Raw genomic sequence first — 5,987 nt, forward strand, 5'->3', positions numbered from 1 at the left:
TAGTAATACTCGTAATGTATATGCAAAGGAATTACTCAAATCATATAGGCAAGTACATATGATATTAGGGTAACTACTCTAACTTTAAAAATTATCTAGCATTAATAAAATACCATCAAAATCGTGATTGTTAGCATAGAGGGATGATGGTACACTTTGATCTCCTAGGGAATCTCCGTCTTCGTGTATGGCATCGTTAGAATTGAAGTAATTCCCATACAAAAAGGTTAGGATGACACAAGTCAATAACACAACAATGAAACGAGTTGTCGATTGAAATCGATACAAATGATAAGCAATACAAAGTGAGGCTGCCATGACGAACTTGAAATAACCATAGTCTGGAACTGGCTCACCAATATACAATCCTCGAATCCTATTCATTTCTGCCCCACAAAAACTCAAAATAGGAAGGCACAATATTCCAATGAATTTCGTTACACTCGTAACTTCGGTAGTCGGCCTAGAGGTGTAGAGACTTATGAACTGCAACCCAAAGTAAAGAAACGTAAAATTTCGACCGCTAACTTGACAATCCATCAACGATTTTAAATTAGACTTGAACGTCATGAACACCATATTAACGAATATATAAAACAGAATGTTGATTCCGGCGATAATGCAACCTTGTGTGTAGTTCATCCCGCCGTCGACGACGACTTGTTTGTCTTCTAAATCTAAAAGTGCAAACATTAAATTAACTATGAAATACATACACCTTAGATAAGATACAAAAAGTAGAATCAAGAGGACAATGCTTTTTATATGTACAGACTTAGTTTGCCATCTATTCATTTTCTTTCTTGATTCTTTTCACAAGCGAAATATATATATATATATTTCTCTTATTTGGTTTTGTGAAGGGAATTAATACATATATAGTGATGCGATGGAAAATGTTGGATGACGATTAATTCAAAATTTCAAAGTTAGCTGCTGGTTGTTGTTAGTGGTTTTATTCTATGCGTTAAAATAGGATGTTCCAATTGATCCAATTTTAAAGCTTTGTTTGTTATGTTGTTTGCTGCATATTTAAGTTCAACTAGGAAGAATTCCACGCCAAATAATCTTTAGTATTCGTTAATGAAAATAGCAAAATTATGTGTACCCGATTAATAAAAAAAAAACGAAAAGAATATAATTTTGTGTCAACGACTAATTGCATTACGTTTCAAGGTTAAACTTTATTATTTAGAGTAACCTTGAAACGTTAATGCAATTAGTACATTTTGTGCCTAATGCCTAATTTATAGCAAAAAATATAGACTTTTTGAATACATACTATCCCTTAAAGGCTTAAACATTACCATAGCAAACTTCTCGTATATACTTGCGGTTTAATGAAATTTTTTTTACAAAAAAAAAAAAAAAAAAAAAAAATCATGACTAATTCTGTGTCAACGAAAGAATAGAAAGTTTTGTGCCTAATTTATAGCAAAGATTATAGACTAGAAACAACAAAGTTCTTGTTCTTTAAAAAACAAATAAAAAACCTTTGATTACAATGCAAAGTAGAAGGAAAAAAAAAAAAAAGCTAAACTATGATGCACTTAGTTCATGACAAGCTCCAACAAAACACCATTATATGGCTTTATGTCCTTCTTTTTAATGGCGTGGTGTCGTCATTTGTTTGCTTTTATAGCTTTCGAAGATTGCATCATAAGAAACAAGAAGATCATCAGCTTAAACAACATTACTACTACATGATTGCAGGGAGCTTAGCATTTGTGCAACCAATCATTATGTGTGTTACGTTACTTTTTATTGTACGCAAAGTAAAAATAAATCTAAGTTTCTATTCAAAAATAAATTATATATTGACTAGTTATCTGAATACGAATCTCTTAATAGGGTTTGCTAGGGTGGTTGTATTGTTGATGGCATGTTTTCAGGTGTTTCAAATCTCGGATAAATCGTCGACGGCGGGTTTTTATGCTGTACTAGGGTTGTTAGTAGGGAGTTTTAGCCTGGCTGAATATATGAGTTTGTTGGAAGGAGTTGGGGTAATTGGTGTTGATGTTGAAAGAGATTTAGGGTTTTTCAAGTTTGTGATTGCAAGTGCACTTTGCTCAGTTCTAAATTTGTACGGAAGTGGAAAGTATACGACGATTATATTCATTATGTGTATGTTTCTAAATCACTTTCATGGCTTCATATTGACGACAGGTCCAGACAAGGACGCTGCCGTCCACGACGTTAAGCAACTTGCCAATGGAGATAACATCGTTGTTATACCTCCGGTACCTGCGACTATTACGTTGTGAAATAATGAGTGAATTATTATTTATAAGTAGGGTTTTTTTTTTACTAGTTATAAGTATTTGTTTCTAAGTTTTCAAGTAAAGTTGCTCAAGTTTAGTGAAAACCAAGTCTTGTGAATTAAAGCAAATTATAGAATTTAATTATGTTTGTTGCAAATTTGCAAGGTAAATTATATTGCTAACTGATCATGGTCAAGTCTTTCATTAACGCTTTGCTTCATTCTAGCTCAATTTCGCATTAAAGACGTGATTTGAGATTCTTAAGCAAGATAGCTCAATCGTCGCTTAAAATTTTTAGCAATCCATAATTTATTTGCAAGATAGCTTCATACTCTATGATTATTAATAGTTTTAGCTAACCATAATCCTTTTGCATCTAAATCACTCAAAATTCGTCAGATTGTTTATTTTTCCTTTAATTCTTATTTATTATTAGTTAGTAAAGTGGGGGTGTTAAACTAACGTTGCACGGACGTGCATCACTTGGCATGGACGTGTAGAGCTGTCAATTCGGGTATTCAAGTCGAGTTTGGGTCGGGTCAAATTAGGTCCGGGTAAATCAAGATCAGGTTATATCGGGTTAATCTAGCTTCACATCAGGTTCAGTTTCAGGTCGAGTCAATTTCAATTCAAATTATATATAACGGGTCGTTCACCTTTTGATATGTCTAGTTTATGTAGTATTTTACCCCCGTCCCTTGGTCATTATTAGTAGTGTTTTTGGCTCTTTAGAGCCACTTTTATTACTAATATGTGTTTTCTAGTGTTTTCGTAGTTTTGGTTGAGTTTTGTAGGGAATTGCTGACAGGCTAAAGTCGTATCACCTAATCAAAAATAATTACCTAAGTCCACTAACTCATGCAGATAGGGAAGTAGGGTCGGATCCACAGGGAAACAAGTCTTTCTACTCCTAATTAATTAAAATAGCCTAAATTATTAAAGTAACCAATTTGTTGTGATAATTAGCTATACTACGAAGATTATGAGTAAAGAGAATGATTAGGGAAGAAATCAAATATTAAAAGGGCCTAGGGCATAGGTTCACTAATAAACAATATTCCAGGGTAAAACACAATAATCAATCATCAATGCATTAATCAATCAGATCATAAAGGCTCGACTTGTGTGAAGACGAGGCATTTGGACCGAATGATTAAAGCCCCAAAGAGGATATTTGGTTTGGGCCAAGTTACGAGCCTAAACGAGGAGTTCAAGCGGCCCAAGATGGTCCGCCCGATGGTCCGCCCGATGGTCTGCCCGATGGTCCGCCCGGTGGTCCGCCAGGTGGTCCGCCCGATGGTCCGCCTGATGGCGCGCCCGTTCGGGCAAAGAAGACTTATATCGCAGCAGCCCTTCGCCCGATCAAAAAGGCGCGCCCGGTCGGGCGCGTGTCTCTGATAGATCTTTTAAGCATCGTTTAGTTTGTTTTAGTTTAGGATTCTTGCTTATTATAAATATGTTTTTGTTAAGCAAGTTTAGGATTCTTTTTTACACTTCCTTATTCTTTCTTTACTTTTGTAATTCTTTCTCTTAGATTTTCTCTCTCTACTTAAGCTTATTTTCTCTCTCTACACTATATACTTTGTTGTTTACTCAACTCTTTATTCTGATTACTTTGGTAACGATTTCTTTTCTCTTAATCTCAGTTATTTATTTTATTCCTTCTATCATGTTTTATTTTATTGCTTTGATTAGTTTAGATTTAATTATGTGTGAGTAGTTCTCTTTCTAGGGTTTATGGGGATCCATAAATAATATGAAGGGGTAATTTATTGTTGTTAATTATCAATGCTATATTAATTTCCTATTGATTGATTTAATGCTCTGTGACCAGATTAGGCCTGATCTTTTATGCATGAGTTTGACAATATTGATTCGAGATTCGAGAGATGAGAATTGATGTTTAAGTCTAGTTTCAATAGGCAGGTTAATCTATAAATGGTTAAGTCGAGATTCGAGAGATGAGATTTAATACCGGTAGATTAATTCTGTGATTGTAATACGTAGCGAAAGCCCTTTATTATCTGGTTAATTGATGCATTAATGATTGGTTATTATGTTTTACCCTGGAATATTATTTATTGGTGAACCTATGCCCTAGGTCTTTAATTCATTGATTCCTCTTATTTTATTCTCCCTACTTATATTCTTCGTAGTATAATCTTTAAATCACAACAAATTGTTACTAATAATTTAGATTGCTATTAATTAATTAGGAATAGAAAGACTAGTTTCCCTGTGGATTCGACCCTACTTCCCTATCTACTTTAGTTAGAGGACTTAGGTAATTACTTTTGATTAGGTGATACGACTTTAGCCTGTCAAAATTTGGCACCGTTGCCAGGGAAACGGTTTTATTTTTATTTCTAATTGTTTTTGTAGTCTAGATTATTTTTCTTTTGCCTCAAAGGACATTAGTTCTTTGAGGTAGTTCTAATATCTGTCTTTTTAGTTCTTTGTTTATGCTCAGGTGTTCTAGATCAGGTTACATTCCATTCGATCCTGAGATCGAACGCTCGTTTCATAGACAGAAGAATTTTTGTAAGCAGATCCTGGCGGGTTCTGGGAGTAACAATATTCCTAGAAATCCATTACCTACTTCTAGTGATTCGGAGCACTCTTCTGATTCAGAACTAGAGATGGGTACACCACCACCACCTCCACCTCGCAAGCTTAGCGATTATTCGCAACCATCCCTGACGGATTTTCCACATCTTTCCCCTACACCTGATCTCGAGGGAGTCCAGTTCGAGATCAAGCCCCAGTTCATAACGATGATAGAAAGAAAGCAATTCAATGGAGCTAAGGGTGAAGATCCTAATCTTCACATTGCAGACTTCTGTCAATATTGCAATACTATTAGGCAGAATGGGGTAACGCAGGACCAAATCAGGGAGATTCTTTTTCCCTTTTCTTTATGTGGAAAAGCTAAATTATGGTTTAATGGTTTGAATAGAGCTGCACTTGGTATTACTAACTGGGAGACTCTTGCTTTAAATTTTTATAATAAATATTACCCTGCAGAGAAAACAGCTTTATTGAGAAGTGCCATTCAGAATTTTGCCCAGGAGACAGATGAAGCATTATATGAAGCTTGGGAAAGATTCAAGGATCTGCAGAGGGAGTGTCCCCACCACAACTTGGCAAAGTGGCAGCTAATTCAAGCTTTTTACAATGGATTAGGAAATACATCTAGGACAATTTTAGACTCCGCAGCTAGCGGTAGATTTATGAATTTAAATGTTGATGATGCAGGTCAGGTTATTGAAGATATGGCGATCCATAATTCCCAATATGGGAATACTAGAGGTTATGCTAATAAGGGCAAACATCATGTTGATTCAGTAACCCTTATGCAAGCTCAGCTTACTTCTATTTGTCAGAAATTAGATAGCCTTACTACTAACAATCCTAATTCTGTTGCTAATGTTTCTGCTATTGATAATAATGCTAATGATGCTTTCTGTGAAAATTGTGGAATTGTAGGTCATTGGGAACATGAGTGTAGGAGTTCCATGGAGCAGGTTAACGCTTTTCAGTCCATCAAGCAAAATAACCCATACTCCAACACCTATAATCCCGGGTATCGGAACCATCCTTATCTTTCCTACAAGAGTACTAATGTGCAAAATCCCACACATCCACCACAACAACCAGCACCACCACCTCAGCAGAAATATTACCATCCCAATGCTGGCCAGAAAAACCAACCACAAACTCCTCCAC

The 5,987-nt window shown here is 35.4% G+C and overlaps 1 non-coding gene across 1 annotated transcript; it reads right to left on the reverse strand.

Annotated features, from left to right (window-relative positions):
- Positions 1-5,296: 5,296 nt before the first annotated feature.
- On the reverse strand, positions 5,297-5,403 carry LOC145587115 (small nucleolar RNA R71). Its single transcript, XR_014101147.1, has one exon. It is a non-coding gene; the product is annotated as a small nucleolar RNA R71 (small nucleolar RNA).
- Positions 5,404-5,987: the final 584 nt, after the last annotated feature.

Source organism: Chenopodium album, chromosome 16, assembly GCF_948465745.1.
Source record: "Chenopodium album chromosome 16, dcCheAlbu1.1, whole genome shotgun sequence".
NCBI lineage: Eukaryota > Viridiplantae > Streptophyta > Magnoliopsida > Caryophyllales > Amaranthaceae > Chenopodium > Chenopodium album.